General features: G+C 40.6%; 1 protein-coding gene across 1 annotated transcript in view; it reads left to right on the forward strand.

Moving 5' to 3' along the window:
* Positions 1–11,083: 11,083 nt before the first annotated feature.
* LOC132101379 (synapse differentiation-inducing gene protein 1-like) overlaps positions 11,084–19,347 on the forward strand; it is a 30,293-nt gene continuing 22,029 nt past the window's right edge. The window contains exon 1 of the mRNA XM_059506303.1: positions 11,084–11,585. The gene's annotated coding sequence lies outside the window, so the exon portion shown is untranslated. The remainder of the gene's footprint in view (positions 11,586–19,347) is intronic.

The raw sequence follows: 19,347 nt of genomic DNA on the forward strand, positions 1-19,347 counted from the left end.
CATTAAAGCAAGAACAAGAAGAAGACCCCTCACGCCTGCTGCTGAGAACACGCACAACAGGACAAACTCAGGAAAGTTCTAATAGTTCGGACATCTTGTGAATCAGAGGTTAAAAAATTATAAATACTGTTCAGTTTCTTGCACAGACCGATCATTTTGTGTCTTTACACATCATTGTATCATCACGAGCCGCAGGATTTAATTTGATTTTGTTTGTGTATATATATATTTTTTGTTTTATTGTATGTTTTAGCCGTGATTCCCATCCACCGTTATAGACTGCAACTGTTTGAGCTAAAAATCTTGGTTTATGTTCTACTGAAGAAACAAAGTAACCTATATCTTGGATGTCCTTTCAACTTAATTTGACCATCTAACACTAGCACTCTTTATTCTAATGCTAATACTAATTTTAATTGCTTTTTTTTATTAAATCAACTTGACCATCTAACATTTGCACTTTCTACTCTATTTCTATTCTTACTACTTGTTTTATTTAAAAATAAAAGAGGCTTTAATACTAGCACTCTATTCTTTCTACTTGATTTATTATAAATAATGACATTCTAACACAAGCATTATCTATTCTTTTTCTATGTATATGCTATGATGATAGATTTTCTCAAAAGAGAAGCAGCAGCTCTGGAGATTATGTTCATGTATTCATACTCCTGTTGTGACGCTAACAATGGAGGACAGGAGGCAGATGCAAGTAAAGATAGTTTATTGACAGGAGGTGTGATTGATGAATGCGAGTGACGCAGGAACCACGATGGCAGCACAGACAGGTGAGTAGGTGATTTGAGTGCGTTGGTACCGATGACGGTGGTGGTAGATCGGTGATCGGCGGTGATAATCCGTGAGTGACTGTGATAATCCAATGGAGACCGAAACAGGAAAAAAGGCAAGGACAGGAACACAGGAGCACGAACAGACATCAACACGAGGACCTCAAACAACGATCTGACAAACAGGAGACAAAAGACAGGGCGTTAAATAGGCGGTTGGGATGAGATGCACCTGCCGCTGATCAGGCGATCAGTGGCAACACCCACATGAACCAATCAACATGACATAACATGGCTACAGCTGGAGACGGTGCATTCACGAACCGTGACAGTACCCCTCCTCCTAAGGACGCCTCCTGGATGTCCCTAGCAGGTACCCAACTTCTCTCCTCCGGACCGTAACCCTCCCAGTCCACCAAGTACTGAAATCCGTGTCCCCTCCTTCTAGAGTCCAGAATGCGATTTACCAAATAGGTGGTCTCCCCATCTACGAGACGCGGCGGGGGAGGGACCGGGGTGGGCGGATTAATGGGAGAATGAAATACGGGCTTAATCTTGGACACATGAAAGGCGGGATGAATTCTCCTGTATGTAGGAGGGAGTTTAAGGCGGACTGCCACCGGACTAATGATTTTGGTGACAGTAAACGGGCCAATAAATTAGATACGCCAACTTATTAGATACGGAACGGAGAGGAATATTCTTGGTAGAAAGCCACACCTTTTGACCCACGACGTATACGGGAGGCCTAGACCGGTGGCGATCGGCCCTTGGCCTTGGTGTGCGCCCCCAATTGGAGTAGAGTCTCACGGGCTCTGGTCGGTAATAAAATCTAGAGCGATGTGGGACCAGGGTCTCGAAGGGACCGGCAGCGGTTGGAGTAACCCATCAGGGGGCCGATTGGAAGTCTTACCAGTGGCACAAACCGAGCAAGCCAAAACAAAACTGTGAATGTCGTGAGCCATAAGTGGCCACCAGAATCGTTGCTTGACTAAAAATCTAGTACGGTTAACCCCTGGATGGCAAGCTACATTCGAGCAATGTCCCCACTGGATGACGTTGGACCTTAATCCCTCCGGCACAAATAAACGGTTCGGTGGGCACCCGGGCGGAGGCATTACCCCTTCTAAGGCCGTTCTGACCTTCGATTCGATCTCCCATGTGAGAGTGGAGACCACTAATGTCTCAGGAAAAATACACTAGGGAGTGGACGGGCGTTCGGAATGGTCAAAAATACGCGACAAAGAATCGGGTTTGATATTTTTGGAACCCGGGCGGTACGAGATAGTAAAGTCAAAACGTCCGAAAAAAAGTGCCCACCGAGCCTGCCTGGAGTTCAACCTCTTGGTGTACTCTAATGTACTCTAAATTCTTGTGGTCAGTCCATACTATAAAAGGAACCCCCGATCCCTCTAACCAGTGTCGCCATTCCTCCAATGCCATCTTAACTGCCAACAATTCTCGGTTACCAATATCGTAATTTCGTTCTGCCGGAGATAAACGATATGAAAAATACGCGCAAGGGTGGACCTTGTCATCTAAGGGAGAACGTTGAGATAACACCGCTCCTACCCCCACCTCTGATACGTCGACCTCCACCACGAACTGACATGTAGGGTCAGGGGTAATCAGAATAGGGGCTGAAATGAAACGTCTCTTCAGTTTGGCAAACACAGCCACCACCTGAATGCAGTCTTGGCGGAGGTCAAGGCGGTCAGAGGTGCGGCTAGTTGGCTGAAGTTGCGAATGAAACGCCGGTAGAAGTTAGCGAACCCCAGAAACCTCTGTAGGGCCTTACGGGAATCTGGGCTTGGCCATTCTACCACAGCCTTAACTTTCTCGGGATCCATGCGTATTCCCTCAGTTGACACGATATACCCCAAAAATGGAATTGACTGTGCATGAAATTCGCATTTCTCCACCTTGACAAAAAGCCCATTCTCTAGCAACCTCTGAAGCACTCGTTGGACATGCTGCACATGTTCCTGGAGAGAAGAAGAAAAAATCAATATGTCGTCCAGGTAGACATAAATGAACTGATCGATCATATCTCGCAGCACGTCGTTGACGAGTGCCTGGAAGACCGCTGGGGAGTTGGAGAGCCCGAAGGGCATAACCAAATATTCAAAGTTCCCTCTGGGGGTGTTAAAAGCGGTCTTCCATTCATCCCCCTCCCTGATCCGAACCAAATGATATGCATTGCGTAAGTCCAGTTTTGTGAAAATTGACGCTCCCTGCAACCTCTCGAAGGCCGAAGACATCAACGGCAAAGGATAAGTATTCTTTACCGTGATGTTGTTCAGTCCCCGGTAATCAATGCAAGGTCGCAGTGATCCGTCCTTCTTTCCCACAAAAAAGAACCCCGCCCCCCCAGGAGAAGAGGAAGGGCGGATGAATTTAGAAGCTAGAGAATCAGAAATATATTTCTCCATAGCCTCCCTCTCTGGAACAGAAAGTGAATAGAGTTTGCCCTTAGGCGGAGACTTACCTGATAGTAAATCTATGGCACAGTCGTAAGGACGATGCGGAGGAAGAGAAGCAGCCCGAGACTTACTGAACACTTCCTTCAGATGGAGGTACTCAGCGGGCACGTTAGACAAATCCACCGCCTCCTCCTGCAACACAGACACAGACACAGACGGACAGGCAGACACTAGACAAGACTCATGACACCTTTTACACCAAGACAAAACGGAGTTAGAGAGCCAGTCAATGCTAGGGTTGTGGAGGAGGAGCCAAGGGTGTCCGAGGACAATGGGTGCCAGGGGAGAGTCAAGTATGTGAAAAGAGATGGTCTCGGAGTGATTGCCAGAGGTGATGAGTGTGATGTCTTCAGTAATGTATGATATGGTGAGAAGTTGCTGACCAGTGAGGGCGTGAACCGTGATGTGGTGCGGAAGGGGTCTGAGGGGAATGTGGAGCTTGTGGGCTAATGTGCTGTCCATGAAGTTACCTTCTGCCCCAGAGTCCAGTAGTGCCTTACAGTGATGTGTCTGTGCTGACCATCGCAGCCATACCGGGAGGAGTGTAGAAGATTATGGTGATGATGATGATGATGAGGTCTTCTCGGCGGAGATCCCACCCGATAGTAGCCTCATACGTACTACCGGGCCTGGCCTTTTACCGGACAGGCATGGGCTCCTTCTCCTCCCGGGAAAGCCGAGCTCGCCCTACCTGCATGGGCTCGTGATCGTAGACGGGGCTGGCCACGTCCCCGCCACTGAACCGCACGTCTGCCGGTCCCCTGGATGGGGTGTTGAGTAGCCCCCTCCTCTCCATCCGTGACAGACGTGCATCGACCCAAAGGGCCAGTTCAATAAGTCCATTGAGTGAAGGGGGAAGGTCCAGGGCGTAGATCTCCCTCTGGACGCGGTCAGCCAGCCCATGCAGGAACATGTCCCACTGCGCCTCCTCGTTCCAATGTCACTCCACCGCCAGGGTCCGGAACTCGATGGAATAGTCCGAGACGGATCTCTCGTGCTGGCGTAACTCCGCCAGCTTCCTGGCCGCCTCCCGTCCTGCGGCGGCCCGATCAAAGACCCGTCTCATCTCGGCGGAGAGCACCTGGAACGAGGCGCAGCATGGGTCCTGGTTCTCCCACACCGCTGTTCCCCACAATGCCGCCCTCCCAGAAAGCAGGGTCAGAACAAAGGCCACCTTGGCCCTCGCACTGGCAAAAGTTCTAGGCTGGAGGGCAAAGTGCATGCTGGTGGAACAGGCGGTGTGAGTGGCGCAGTGGGAGCTCGTAATAGCTGGAACTGTTGGGTGAGCTCGGACACCTGCGTCACTAAAGCCTGAACCGCGCGACCAGTGTCGTTAAGAGTCCTCTCCTGGGAGTCCATCCTCCGAACACTGGCGCTGAGGAAATCTTCGAGGGAGGAAGGTTGATTACTCGTTGCCTCCATGTTGGTCAGATCGTTCTGTGACGCTAACAATGGAGGACAGGAGGCAGATGCAAGTAAAGATAGTTTATTGACAGGAAGTGTGATGGATGAATGCTGGCGAGTGACGCAGGAACCACGATGGCAGCACAGACAGGTGAGTAGGTGATTTGAGTGCGTTGGTAGCGATGACGGTGGTGGTAGATCGGTGATCGGCGGTGATAATCCGTGAGGGACTGTGATAATCCAATGGAGACCGAAACAGGAAACAAGGCAAGGACAGGAACACAGGAGCACGAACAGACATCAACACGAGGACCTCAAACAACGATCTGACAAACAGGAGACGAAAGACAGGGCGTTAAATAGGCGGTTGGGATGAGATGCACCTGCCGCTGATCAGGCGATCAGTGGCAACACCCACATGAACCAATCAACATGACATAACATGGCTACAGCTGGAGACGGTGCATTCACGAACCATGACACCTGTATTGAGGCAACACATCAAATCTTTCAACAGGAGTCACCTCAGTCTTTCTTTCTCATTGCAAATGTGTATTACTTTATGTAGCCGCTCCCTAGTTCTCCCTAATTATCTGCACCTGTGACCCACCTCACCCTCTTCATCTGTCTGCCCTTGTCACCTTGATTTGTGTGTGAGGTAAATGGTGTTCGTGTTTGTTGTCAGCAAGGGTGCAGTGAGCAAGAGGAAATGCTATTGATCCATGCTGACCATACACTCCTCCAAACAGCTGTCATCCTGACAGCACAAGACAAATGAAGCATCAGATTCACCTTGTTGACTGACCTATTCCCATCAACAACACCACCGCAACATGAAAGACTCTGGCGGAGCAGGCAGGGGAGGGGGAGAAAGCATACCTCATGAAACCAGGCCGCATAAGCCTAGAGGATTTTTATTGATTACTAATGTCCATCCCCTGCACTCAGCTTTATCCCAGTCTGGGTCCCCTGAGGTCCATCGTATTAATGTTAAAATCCAGGACAGAACACAATGTTTTTTTCCCCTGCTTCTTTCTCTATATATTGAACAGAACTCTTAATTTCACAAAAACAGCATCTAGAAGTGGGTCACAGGTGTAAAAACAACACGAAGAGCTTACTGCCAAGAATTAAAAAATTCTGGCTGGATTTTCTATAGAATGAACATGAATAATGGGACAAATCAGCACTGTTTGCTTCAAGTCTGCATCAAATCCAAAATGACCCTGTTTACTCACCTAATTGTTGATTTTGTGCATTATTGGGAATTGACTGGATTGTGATAAGTGAGTGTTCAATTCAATTCAAGTTTATTTGTATAAAGCTTTTTACGATACAAATCATTGCAAGCAATTTTACAGAATATTAAGTTTCTACAATATTTAGTAGTTGCTTAGTGGTGACTGTCAGTTTATGTGCATATGGCAGAAATCTTCGGAAAAAATTAATACAAGACGTAGTTAACCAGATGATGATCACTATTAACAGCAATCATTATATGATGCAATCACACTTGTAGCAATATTTGGTAGTTCTGTATGTTGTTTCAGGGTTAGCATAATTTCTTCTCAGGTGTGTTCCATATGAGAATGGTGCTAAACTTGAATTTGATGCCTAAATATCTATTGCTTATTGTTTTGTATTATTATTTAATAAGTGTGCTGCCTTCTTGGCCAGGGCTCACTTGTAAAAGAGATTGTAATCTCAATATGATTTTCTTCCCTGGTAAAATAAAGGTAAATAAATAAATAATAAATATATTAATTAATATATTATAACAAATTGACGTAGTTGAAAATGGAAAGTCAATGAAAAGTGAATTGTCATTTAAGACATTTGAGTATCGCTTTTGGTTTTGATTTAATTACATTTAATTTGGATTCATTATGGTATCTTTCTGTTGTAGTCTATTTTACTTAAAAACATTCTCTGCAAATGTTGTGAATTTGACAGAACAGTGTTCCAGACGGATTTAGATTAATCTTTTTAACTAGTCTTTAAAAGAAATGCATCATAAGATTAATTTAAGAATTGGGCTGCATCAGTCGGGCTGTATGTTGTTAAAGAACCAGCGCATATGAGACGTATCAGTCTACACTGGGAGTATTATATGTTTCTTGTTGGGTGATCAGGCATAGATCATGATTAAACAGAAAATTTATATCAAATGTCACATCTGTTCTAAAGTGTGAAGTTGTTGGATTTTTTAATGGTTTTAAAATATCTTATGCTCATAAAAGCAATAAAAAAATTAACTAATTTCTATTCATATAACTAATTTCTTGGTCATATAATTAGAATATCATCAAAAAGTTGATTTATTTCACAAATTCCATTCAAAAAGTGAAACTTGTATGTTATGTTCATTCATTACACACAGACTGATATATTTCAAATGTTTATTTCTTTTAATTTTTATGATTATTACTGACAACTAAGGAAAATCCCAAATTCAGCATCTCAGAAAATTTGAATATTGTGAAAAGGTTCAATATTGAATACACCTGGTGCCACACTCTAATCAGCTAATTAATTCAAAACACCTGCAAAGGCCTTTAAATGGTCTCTCGGTCTCTGTAGGCTACACAATCATGGGGAAGACTGCTGACTTGACAGTTGTCCAGTAGATGACAATTGACACCTTGCACAAGGAGGGCAAGACACAATAGAACATTGCAAAAGAGACTGGCTGTTCACAAAGCTCTGTGTCCAACACTGTTGGGAACGTTACTTTAAAAAAGTAATTAATTATAGTTACTCACTACTTGTTCCAAAAAGTAACTGAGTTAGTAACTAAATTACTCTATAATAAAAGTAACTCGTTACCAGGGAAAGTAACTATTTGCGTTAGTTTAAAAAAGAAAGTTGCTATATGTCAAAGAATTTGTATTTTTTTTAGCAGTTTTAACAAGTCAGGTGAAATGAGTACAACAGACAGGTGTTGGTACATAAATTTCGATATTTATTGCACGTCAACAGACAGCAAGAGTTTTATCCTGCACTTCAAATATTATCTTTGTAAGAAAAGTGTTTTTGACCACTAGCTTTGTAGATGAGTGTGTCGTTGTGAGATGCTTCATTAAATTAGAGTTGCTTACAACGGATGTCGACAAAGTCTTCGCTCCTGGACATAATGTACACATTACATGTATGTTCTTGCCATACATCTCCACCTTGAAAATGCCAATTTATCATCGGATTGCTCCTGACTCGCCATCTCTGCTGCTGTTGCGAAGCTGTTGCTTGTGTGTGTGTGTGTGTGTGTGTGTGTGTGTGGCGCCGCTGGCATGTGTGCTGGCATGTGTGTAAAAACACTGGCTTTGATTGGCTAGCATGAAACACATGACTCTGCCTTAGCCAATCATAATCGCTTATCTCGTTATTAACCCACCTCCTCACTCGCTGTTTGAGCCAGGGTTGCGTTCGGATTATACAGTTTATCCAATCCAGTGTTGCCATATGTACGATAATTATCGTATTTGTACGATAATTTTTACCTCTGTACGATGTATGATCAATAATGAAAAAAATCTCGTAATGTACGATAATTTTAAGAATTTTATGAAAATTTAAATGATGGTAGTTGCAGTCATAGGGCTTCTTTACTCATACACGAAATTGGCTCATTACAGACACTCTAAATGCGTTCGTGTGCACCTGAGGGTGTGTTAAGAATGCAGGAGAGTGCCCTGCTTTAAAGCCAACGAGCACTATACGCCTTATCTGTTGTGGTAATTTGCAGGTCGTGTCAAAATGTTGTTGGTTTACAATAGATAAATAACTCTTTTGACTCGTGTACGATAATTTTCTTCCAAATACGATAATTTTGAACTTCTGGTACGATACTTGGACATTTCCAATCTGGCAACACTGATTCAATCAATGCATAGTAACGCACCGCATTTAATGTCCAGTAATGTTAACGGCATTGTAACGACGGCAAAAGTAATTGGTTAGATTAACCCGTTACTGAAAAAATAACGTAGTTACCTAATGCCGTTCTTTTAAATGGCGTTATTCCAAACACTGGTGTCCAAGCACATTAATAGAGAGGTGAAGGGAAGGAAAAGATGTGGTCGAAAAAATTGTACAAGCAATAGGGATAACTGCACCCTGGAGAGGTTTGTGAAACAAAACCCATTCAAAAATGTGGGGGAGATTCACAAAGAGTGGACTGCAGTTGGAGTCAGTGCTTCAAGAACTACTAAACAGAGACATATGAAAGACATGGGTTTCAGCTGTCACATTCCTTTTGTCAAGCCACTCTTGAACAACAGACAGTGTCAGAAGCATCTAAAGACAAAAAGGACTGGACTGCTGCTGAGTTGTCCAAAGTTATGTTCTCTGATGAAAGTAAATTTTGCATTTCCTTTGGAAATCAGGGTCCCAGAGTGTGGAGGAATGGAGGAGAGGCACCACAATGCTGCTTGAGGTTCAGTGTAAAGTTTCCACAGTCAGTGATAGTTTGCAGTGCCACGCCATCTGCTGCGGTTGGTCCAGTGTGTTTTCTGAGGTCCAAGGTCAATGCAGCCGTATACCAGGAAGTTTTAGAGCACTTCATGCTTCCTTCTGCTGGCCAACTTTACGGAGATACAGATTTCATTACTTGACACCTGCACACAGTGCCAAAGCTACCAGTGCCTGGTTTAGGAACCATGGTATCCCTGTTCTTAATTGGCCAGCAAACTCGCCTGACCTTAACCCCATAGAAAATCTATGGGGTATTGTGAAGAGGAAGATGCGATATGCCAGACCAATGCAGAATGCAGAAGAGCTGAAGGCCACTATCAGAGCAACCTGGGCTCTCATAACACCTGAGCAGTGCCGCAGACTGATCGACTCCATGCCACGCCGCATTGCTGCAGTAATTCAGGCAAAAGGAGCCCCAACTCTGTATTGAGTGCTGTACAGGCTAAAACTTTTCGTGTTCATGCTTTTCAGTTGGCCAAGAATTCTAAAAATCCTTTCTTTGTATTGGTTTTAAGTAATATTAAAATTTTCTGAGATACTGCATTTGGGATTATCCATAGTTGTTAGTTTAGTCAGCAAAATTAAAAGAAAAAAAAACATTTGAAATATATCAGTCTGTGTGTAATGAATGAATATAATATACAAGTTTCACTTTTTGAATGGGATTAGTGAAATAAATCTTTTTGATGATATTCTAATTAAATGACCAGCACCTGTATATAATCTGTATTTCCTCATTTATTTTTTCCTGTGATGCCAAGTCTGAATTTTCAGTCACGATTCTTCAGAAATCATTCTAATATACTGATTTACTGCTCAAGACACATTTCTTGTTAATATCAATTCTGAAAACAGTTGTGCTGCTTAATATTTTTGTGGAAACTGTGATGCTTTTTTCAGGAATCTTTGATAATACGGTTAAAAATTAATATGGTTTATTCTTTACTGTCACTTTGTAACATTAAACACATCTGGATATTAACTGATTAAACGTAATCAGATTTAAAAAAAAAAGTACTTAGATAATGGTACATTTTAAAATACTTGTAATCAGTTAAATTTTTATTGATTACATATTTACACAATAGCAATAAATAATTAATTTGGACAATTGTAACAATTAGTCCACTGAAGACAAGTTTAAGAGCAACCCAAGTGCAGCTTTATTCCAAAGTAATCCAAAATCCAAACAAAGAAAGACTTGATATGAACAGAAACAAACTCACAAACAGAAGGTTACAGTTCAACAGTCAAGTGAAAAAAATCAGGAAACAAAAATCACGAAAAAGGATATACGACCCACCAAATGCTGGCCAAATCAAAGAGATGACAATTCGCACAGGACTAATATTATCACAGAACCTTGGTGTTTGGCTAAATATGCTAATGTTAGGTCTTTTGCGGGGGAATTTCTACTTTACAAATTACAGACATGACTGATTCGCATGGGATTAAGATCACAGACAACCTCCGCAAGTATTACAAATGACTGGAGGTCACCAAGTAATACTAATCCCGTGCGAATAGGGCGTATGTTTCATCTCATTGAATACCATGCATTATTCATAACTACGGCACACTGTTGAAGTATATCATTTCATGTTGACTTTAAACTGTGTTTTTCTTTTTGTATTACTTATATTCTCTCTATATATTTTGGACTGACACATGTGGACAAGATCTCTCTCACTCCACTCTGTGGCCATGTTTTGACCAGGAACAATGCTTGACAAGACAACCAAAAAAAAGATCAAGAAAGGTAGTGCGAGAGAGAGAGAGAGCACACTTGTCTCATACTGATGTGTTTCCAATAGCAGAAATACACTGTACACACAAACATGTCACCAAACATCACCAGGCTCTAGGACCCTGCGGTACACTGATGCTCTAATGAAAAGCAAGGGGGGAAAGTGGGGGGTAGGAGTGGAGCGCATAAAGACAGTGGAGGAGAGAAAGAGAGATGTGGAGAGAGAAGAGGAGAGGAAGATGCAAGGATCCGCTTCACTGCTGTAGTTTGAAAGTCTCACCAAGGGGACTTAGAAGAGCATTGGTGGTATAAATACCCAGCATAAACAGGATTAAAAGAGCAACTACTGAGAGACAAGCAGAAAGAGAGAATAAAGTGTAAGCATTAGGAGCACTGTGTACTGCAGTGTGTCTTTACACGCTCGCTTTACAACAGCACTCAACTTGGGAGAGAAGAACTCTTTTCTCTGAACTCTTTTACTGGAACACCATCCCATCTCTCTCTCTCTTTCTCAATCTCTCGTCAGAGATGCTCGTGTACACAAATGGAGAATATGTCTTGGTGCTGAAGTATTGCTGAAGTTCAAACTGGGCCACTGGATTCATCTATTTTGGTCCACTCAGTTGCTCCAGTCCCACTGGACACGCACCCACACACGGACAACATCGCAAGAGTTCAGGATCCAAGGAAGAGGTAAGTTTTGCTTTTATCTTTTGAGAGAAAAACTGATTTTAAGGCATATATCTTTAAATAATAATAATATATAATAATATATTTTAAAAATAAATGTTTTTCATATTTAAATAATATTTAAACATAATTTTTTTTAGATAAGTAGTATATGTATTAATTACATAACAAATAATATTTAAAACATTACTATATATATATATTTATATATATATATATATATATATATATATATATATATATATATATATATATATATATATATATATATATATTAAAATTGTACATATTGCATATTTTCAACTTGTAAATATGTCCAATTTTAAATGAACGTACACAGATATTTACTTGCTGCACCAGTATTGTCCATTGTATTCATGCCATGCAGTTTCTTTATGGGTGGTCTGGGTGTAAATACTATCTTTATCTGCATTCCTCTTCGGACGTATAATATTTCATTTCACATCGTGGATAAGCAGATGCTGTTTTTCGGACCTCTGACCTGTTCTCTTGCTGCTTAAAACGCACAACAAGATTTCAAACAATCCTTTTGATTTCCATACACAGCTGGTGCTTGTGTCAAACAAATTCAATCACAAATAGTGACGCCAAAATCTTCTGTGTCTCTTGCATGGTACTGTATGTAATGATATTTCTGGCAATCATAACACACACAAGCTTTGCCCATTGTTATTGTGTCACTGACTTCACTGACACAAGGACGTTGTGGCTCCGCAGGAAATGTGCTGGTTTGGTCAAGGACACACTTTCTGCTATTGTTTAGAAGAACAGCTGCAGTTCCAATTAGAGAGAGACATTTCCATAGTTATTCACTGTATCTGCAATCCACTGTTGCCTCTGTAGTGATTCATGTAGTAGATGCTCCCAAGAGATTGCAGCAATAAATGAATTTCCATGTTTAAAATGCATTGAGACAGTTACTCAAAACGTTTTTCACTTTTATTAAAAAGCAAGAAAAAACGACACCCTCTATTCAATTTGCTTCTCACCCCATACACAAACTATTAAATTCAGTCTACAAATCATACTCCCAGATTACAATAAAAAGGAGATGATTTCATGACATACGGTCTTGTGCTTTATTATCCTTAAAATCTCTGTGCATGGCCTCTGATTGACGAATCTCACTACTAATCTGAACTGTCCTGTGCACACACACACACACACACACACACACACACACACACACTACAGCTCCAGCCGTTTATCAGCACTCTGTGTTGTAACAGGCAGTGTGCTGCCATATTCCCCTGCCTGCCGCATACTGGTGAGATAACCTTTTACTTAATTTGAGTAATAAACAATTAGCCGGTGATTATGTGCGACATGTGAGAGGAATTCTCATTCTATTAAATTTGTTCCCAGCAACGCAGAACGTCTCACAGACAAGCTGTCTCATTGTGTCTGTTGTATTGGCATTATGAAGTGCAAAGAAGCTGTTTTTAGAATATTTGAAGTGTTAAATATTGCATGTAATGGGTGTCAGTGGGATGGGCGCTCTCTTCATGCGTGTGTGTGTGTGTGTGTGTGTGTGTGTGTTGTGGTCTCTGACTCAGATGATGGAGGAGAAGGCCAGTAAGAGGTCAGGCCACTGAGAGCTCTTTCATTTCATGTGTATTTGAAATACATTTATTTCATATTAAGTATACTACAGATACTTGATTTACATATTTATGTACATAATAAAAACACACTGCAATTGCACTTTTAGTATTCTAAAATAGTATACTCGAAGTCTGCAAAATTGGAACAACTGATTTTGTACTTAATGCAATATAATTGTGAGGAAGCAGTGCTGAAGCCTAACTAATGATATGCTGAAGTATATTTGATTGTGCTGGAACAATTACAAGCAATCCTCATCAACAGTGACATTATACAAATGTGCATTGTACACAAATAGTACTCCAAATAAAGTTGAATTATATTTTTTTAAATCAGTAAGTCCTGAGTGATATTTGAACCATACTTAGTATAAAATCAATTTATCTGAAATATATTACCTTTTTACTAGGGATGATATTGAACCTAAACATTTCCTGCTTCACGTCAAACAATTTCAAAACAGTTACAGGAGGCGCTTCAGTTGTTAAACACTGCTGTCATAACATGTTTTTATCAAAATATGGACCTTTTTGGATTTTCAAAAGTTATAGAATGTAAAAGTGTAAAACTGGAAATGCGTTAGGAGCGCTGATCTAAAGTCAAACCAAAATTTGTTCAGACATCTTCAACATTTCTCACATTATCACTGCCCCCCCCGCTATAGTTAAGAAAATACTGATAAAATATGACAAGAACTCAAAGTAAATAAATTTTGGTCACAACATTTTTACTGGTAATCCACTGTATGAAGAATTTTTTGGGTATTTCATAGTTTAACTTTGCTATCCTCACATTAATGAACTATAGTATCCTGCACACACTAGGAAAAAAAATATATATATTTATATATATATATAGAGAAATTTTATCTGGTGTCTGAATCATTTTTAGTTTGACTGTATAATAGAGAATACCGTAAATACAGATCAGTGGTTAGGACCGTTGTGTTAGATTGTTATTGTTTACATCCCACAAAATGATATAGGCCTATATTCAGTTACGTTACTTTTATAATTTTTTTTATCAAGGCCAACATCACAAAACATTTTGTTGATTGATAAGTTTATGGTGCATGTTCAACACAAAAATACAATATTTATGTAGCGTACTGCATGTGACAAAATAAGCTTAGAATGGAACTGTACTTACTGCTACGCTTCTACTGCCAGTGTTATGAGGGCAGTGTGAATGCTATAACCTGTTAATATCCAACTAAAATAAATGTGTCACTTACATGAGCAGTGGGAACCTAAGCTAGTTCTGAAATATGTTCCCCTACCACATCCAACTCTAGCATCAGCAAAATAATCCTGGAGGCTTGTTTGGTTCCTTGATGCACCATCATAAGCCTTTTAATTTATTAAATGCCCTCTAGCAGTAGAAAGCTGCTTGTGTAGTACAGTACATACACCTCACTGTGTACTCAACGTGCACATACAGCTGAAAGTGTCATAAGAGGACAATACATCAGCAGATCTGATTGATCAGATTTTGCTCCCTATGCATAGCTCTCGTGTCTTGTAGCCATCTCAGTTAATATATTATATTATATTATATTATATTATATTATATTATATTATATTATATTATAATCTGTATTACAACCCGAATTCCGGAAAAGTTGGGACGTTTTTTAAATTTTAATAAAATGAAAACTAAAAGACTTTCAAATCACATGAGCCAATATTTTATTCACAATAGAACATAGATAACATAGCTAATGTTTAAACTGAGAAAGTTTACAATTTTATGCACAAAATGAGCTCATTTCAATTTTGATTTCTGCTACAGGTCTCAAAATAGTTGGGACGGGGCATGTTTACCATGGTGTAGCATCTCCTTTTCTTTTCAAAACAGTTTGAAGACGTCTGGGCATTGAGGCTATGAGTTGCTGGAGTTTTGCTGTTGGAATTTGGTCCCATTCTTGCCTTATATAGATTTCCAGCTGCTGAAGAGTTCGTGGTCGTCTTTGACGTATTTTTCGTTTAATGATGCGCCAAATGTTCTCTATAGGTGAAAGATCTGGACTGCAGGCAGGCCAGGTTAGCACCCGGACTCTTCTACGACGAAGCCATGCTGTTGTTATAGCTGCAGTATGTGGTTTTGCATTGTCCTGCTGAAATAAACAAGGCCTTCCCTGAAATAGACGTTGTTTGGAGGGAGGCATATGTTGCTCTAAAACCTTTATATACCTTTCAGCATTCACAGAGCCTTCCAAAACATGCAAGCTACCCATACCGTATGCACTTATGCACCCCCATACCATCAGAGATGCTGGCTTTTGAACTGAACGCTGATAACATGCTGGAAGGTCTCCCTCCTCTTTAGCCCGGAGGACTACTGTCCCTTACGCACAGAGATTTCTCCAGTTTCTCTGAATCTTTTGATGATGTTATGCACTGTAGATGATGAGATTTGCAAAGCCTTTGCAATTTGACGTTGAGGAACATTGTTTTTAAAGTTTTCCACAATTTTTTTACGCAGTCTTTAACAGATTGGAGAGCCTCTGCCCATCTTTACTTCTGAGAGACTCTGCTTCTCTAAGACAAAGCTTTTATAGCTAATCATGTTACAGACCTGATATCAATTAACTTAATTAATCACTAGATGTTCTCCCAGCTGAATCTTTTCAAAACTGCTTGCTTTTTTAGCCATTTGTTGCCCCCGTGCCAACTTTTTTGAGACCTGTAGCAGGCATTAAATTTTAAATGAGCTAATTAAGTGGATAAAAGTGTAAAATTTCTCAGTTTAAACATTTGCTACGTTATCTATGTTCTATTGTGAATAAAATATTGGCTCATGTGATTTGAAATTCCTTTAGTTTTCATTTTATTAAAATTTAAAAAACTTCCCAACTTTTCCGGAATTCGGGTTGTATATTAAATATTAGTATTGTAAATGTATTGCTACAATACAATTATTTTTAATCATTATATTTTTCTGAAATTCTAAATTTTATATTAATTATATATAATACTAAAATATATATTTCACTATAAAATAGAAATTTAGTATTTAATAATAATATTAATAATAACAATAAATAGAAATATTTAAAAAACATAAGAAATATGGCTATTATTTTGTATTTTTAATTTAGTTAGTGAATTTTTTTATTTATTCCCAAATTGTGCAGTTTTATAAACAAGCATAAAAAATGTGGAGCTTTTTTATGGGATAGTTCACCCAAAAATTAAAATTCTGTCATGAATTACTCGTCTCCTCCATGTCATCCGCTGAACATAAATAACTTGCTGTTCTGTGTCATTTTCTACATTGTTAACACTTTGATCTGAACGAAACACGTGTGGCGCAGCTGACACAGAACAGCATACGTTGTTTACGTATGTGATACTCTCCAAAATGGCATAAGGGTGATGCGGAAAAGACGAATTGTTGAATAAAGATGTGTTTTTTTTTTCTTTGCATTCAAAAAGTAATCTCGTAGCTTTGTAAACTTAGGGTTGAACCACTGATGTCACATGGATTATTTTAACAATGTCCTTACTACGCTTCTGGACCTTGATCGTTTTAATTACATTGCTGTCTATTGGTGGGTGAGAGAGCGCTCAGAATTCATCAAAGATATCTTAATTTGTGTTCTGAAAATGAACGGAGGCCTTACGGGTTTGGAACGACATAAGGGTGAATAATTCATGACAGAATTTTTGGGTGCACTTTAATTATCAGAAATGTTGCAATTTGATTTTTTCCCCCAAATCACGCAGCCTTAAAGGGTTAGTTCACCCAATTATCAAAATTCAGAAAGCTCTCGGACTAAATCTAAAATATCTCAAACTGTGTTCCGAAGATAAACGGAGGTCTTACGGGTTTGGAACGACATGAGGGTGAGTTATTAATTACATAATTTTGATTATTGGGTGAACTAACCCTTTAAGGCCCGTTCACACCAAGCACGATAACTATAAAGATAACAATAAAGATATAGTTCAAAAAATCTTTCTCAATATTAAAGAACAGCAGAGTCCACACTACAACTATAACGATAAAGGGACAGGGAAATGATATCATTAAAATCACTTCCAGAATGATTTTTTCGCTCTAATGGACGATAATAAAACATCGACACTCAATCAGAATCCATCCTGCTATAACAAGCTCGAGAATTTAAAGCAGTGGATGAGCATGCACTTAATAAACAGACGATATCGTGCGCTGGTATGTATGCTAATATCTTTATCTTTACAGTTTTTTTTATAGTTATCATTCTTTGTGTGAACGGGACTTTAGTAGAAGACTAGATATAAAAATAGACATTATATATTACAGACTTATTTTTTCAACCGTTCCACCGAAAGTCATTTTTATTAATGTTTGTTCAGTCATGCCAGGTTTGCGAGATATCATAGGCAGCAAAGGATATCTATGTTGCATTCAACCAACCTTATGAAGTCATCAGTCAACAGAATGTTATGCAAAGATTTCCTTCGGACATGCCTTGATGCTTTCAACCCCCGGATACTGCCTGCGAAAGCAGCATTTCTCATCGTTTGGACACCACAGAAACTAGAGCAATGTGCACAAAGATTTCAGACATGCAACCGGAAATCCAACTCAAACAGAAGACATTCAGTCCAATTGGCTCTGATTTTCTCTCATGCTTTATTGTCACAAGTATAGATCTGTCAAGTCCTGGCGCCCTTTTCTGCACCCAAGTGGATCAGCAAGAATAATGAGGTGTCCCATTATAAACAGATTACGGATAATGAGAAAGAGTCATACACATAGATGCAGAGAGTTCATGGCTCATAGACAAACATATAAAGTCTGAAACACACATCAGTCTGTGGAAGGGAAATGCCCCTACAGCGTCTGTATGCTCAATGTCTGTCTCCCTCTCTCAGGCACAGCTGTTGTGGGGCACAGCGGGGCCTGAGGGATGAGAGAAATCACCCAGCTAAGATATGTGCAAATGGCTCCTCTGAAACACTGACTGCTCTTGCCAACTCAAGGGAGAGAATGAGAGACAGAGAGTGTCAGGGGGAGAGAAGAGGAAATGACAGGGAAAAGAATGGAGGACGAGACGGAGTGAAAGGACAGCAAAAAGCCACTGACAAAAAGTACCATGGTATCACCAGGATTTTGGATATGGTACCATGGTAACCCAGTGGTTTTTGGACATTAAAACGTAAACATTTCAGCTTAAATGCAATATTTATTAAAAATACTGGTTTCATTTATGACAAATATGCATCACATTACGTTTATTAAACTAGTAGAGACTGACGTGTGCACAAAGACACTTCTATTCCCCTCACTAGCTGTCCACTGAAATGGGGGAAAGAAAACGCTCAAACATACCCTCTTCATTTCTCTCGTTCCAAAGCTGACCTAACAGTTCCAGCAACTTCTGTTCCCAGTGAACATGTTTTTTTTTCTATGGCAGGGGATATTGTGAATGCTCAAAGATCATAGCTTTTGCCTGAAAATGCAGATATGCTGGGTTTTTTTGTAAAAGAAAAACTGCAGGTAACTTAAAACGCCTCAAGGTTACGTATGTAACCCTAGTTCCTTGAAGGAACGAGACGCTGCGTCTAGCGCTTTGGGGGGAACGTCCCTGACGAGACCGACTCTGAATATTGTGTGCAATCCGTCCATCGGAAAGGCGTGACGTCACGGGCGGGGTGACGTAGCGACCAGGAAGCTATAAAAGCACGTGCCGTGCAGCTGGCCTCAGCTTCGAGTAGGGAAGCAAGCACCGGCAAGGGTGCCGGGAGTATGGCTTTGCGACGCAGCGTCTCGTTCCTTCAAGGAACTAGGGTTACATACGTAACCTTGAGGCGTTCCTTTTCAGGAACTCGAGCTGCGTCTAGCGCTTTGGGGAACGATGTGCCCACACTGCCAGACTTCCAAATCCCTGCCTAGTGTGTATCCGAAGAGCACAGCTAAGGCGAGAGAACAGAAGAGCCCGGAGTGGCTCGCATATCAAGATTGTAGAATCTGACAAATGTAGAGGGCGTGGACCACCCCGCAGCATTGCAGATGTCCAAGAGGGACACACCTGCTGAGAAGGCCTTAGAGGCCGCCATACCCCGAGTAGAGTGAGCCTTGGCCCCCAAAGGAGGGGGAAGACCAGAGGACTCATAAGAGACGTTGATAGCCTCGACTATCCAACGAC

The sequence above is a fragment of the Carassius carassius genome, chromosome 23, assembly GCF_963082965.1.
Source record: "Carassius carassius chromosome 23, fCarCar2.1, whole genome shotgun sequence".
Taxonomy (NCBI): domain Eukaryota; kingdom Metazoa; phylum Chordata; class Actinopteri; order Cypriniformes; family Cyprinidae; genus Carassius; species Carassius carassius.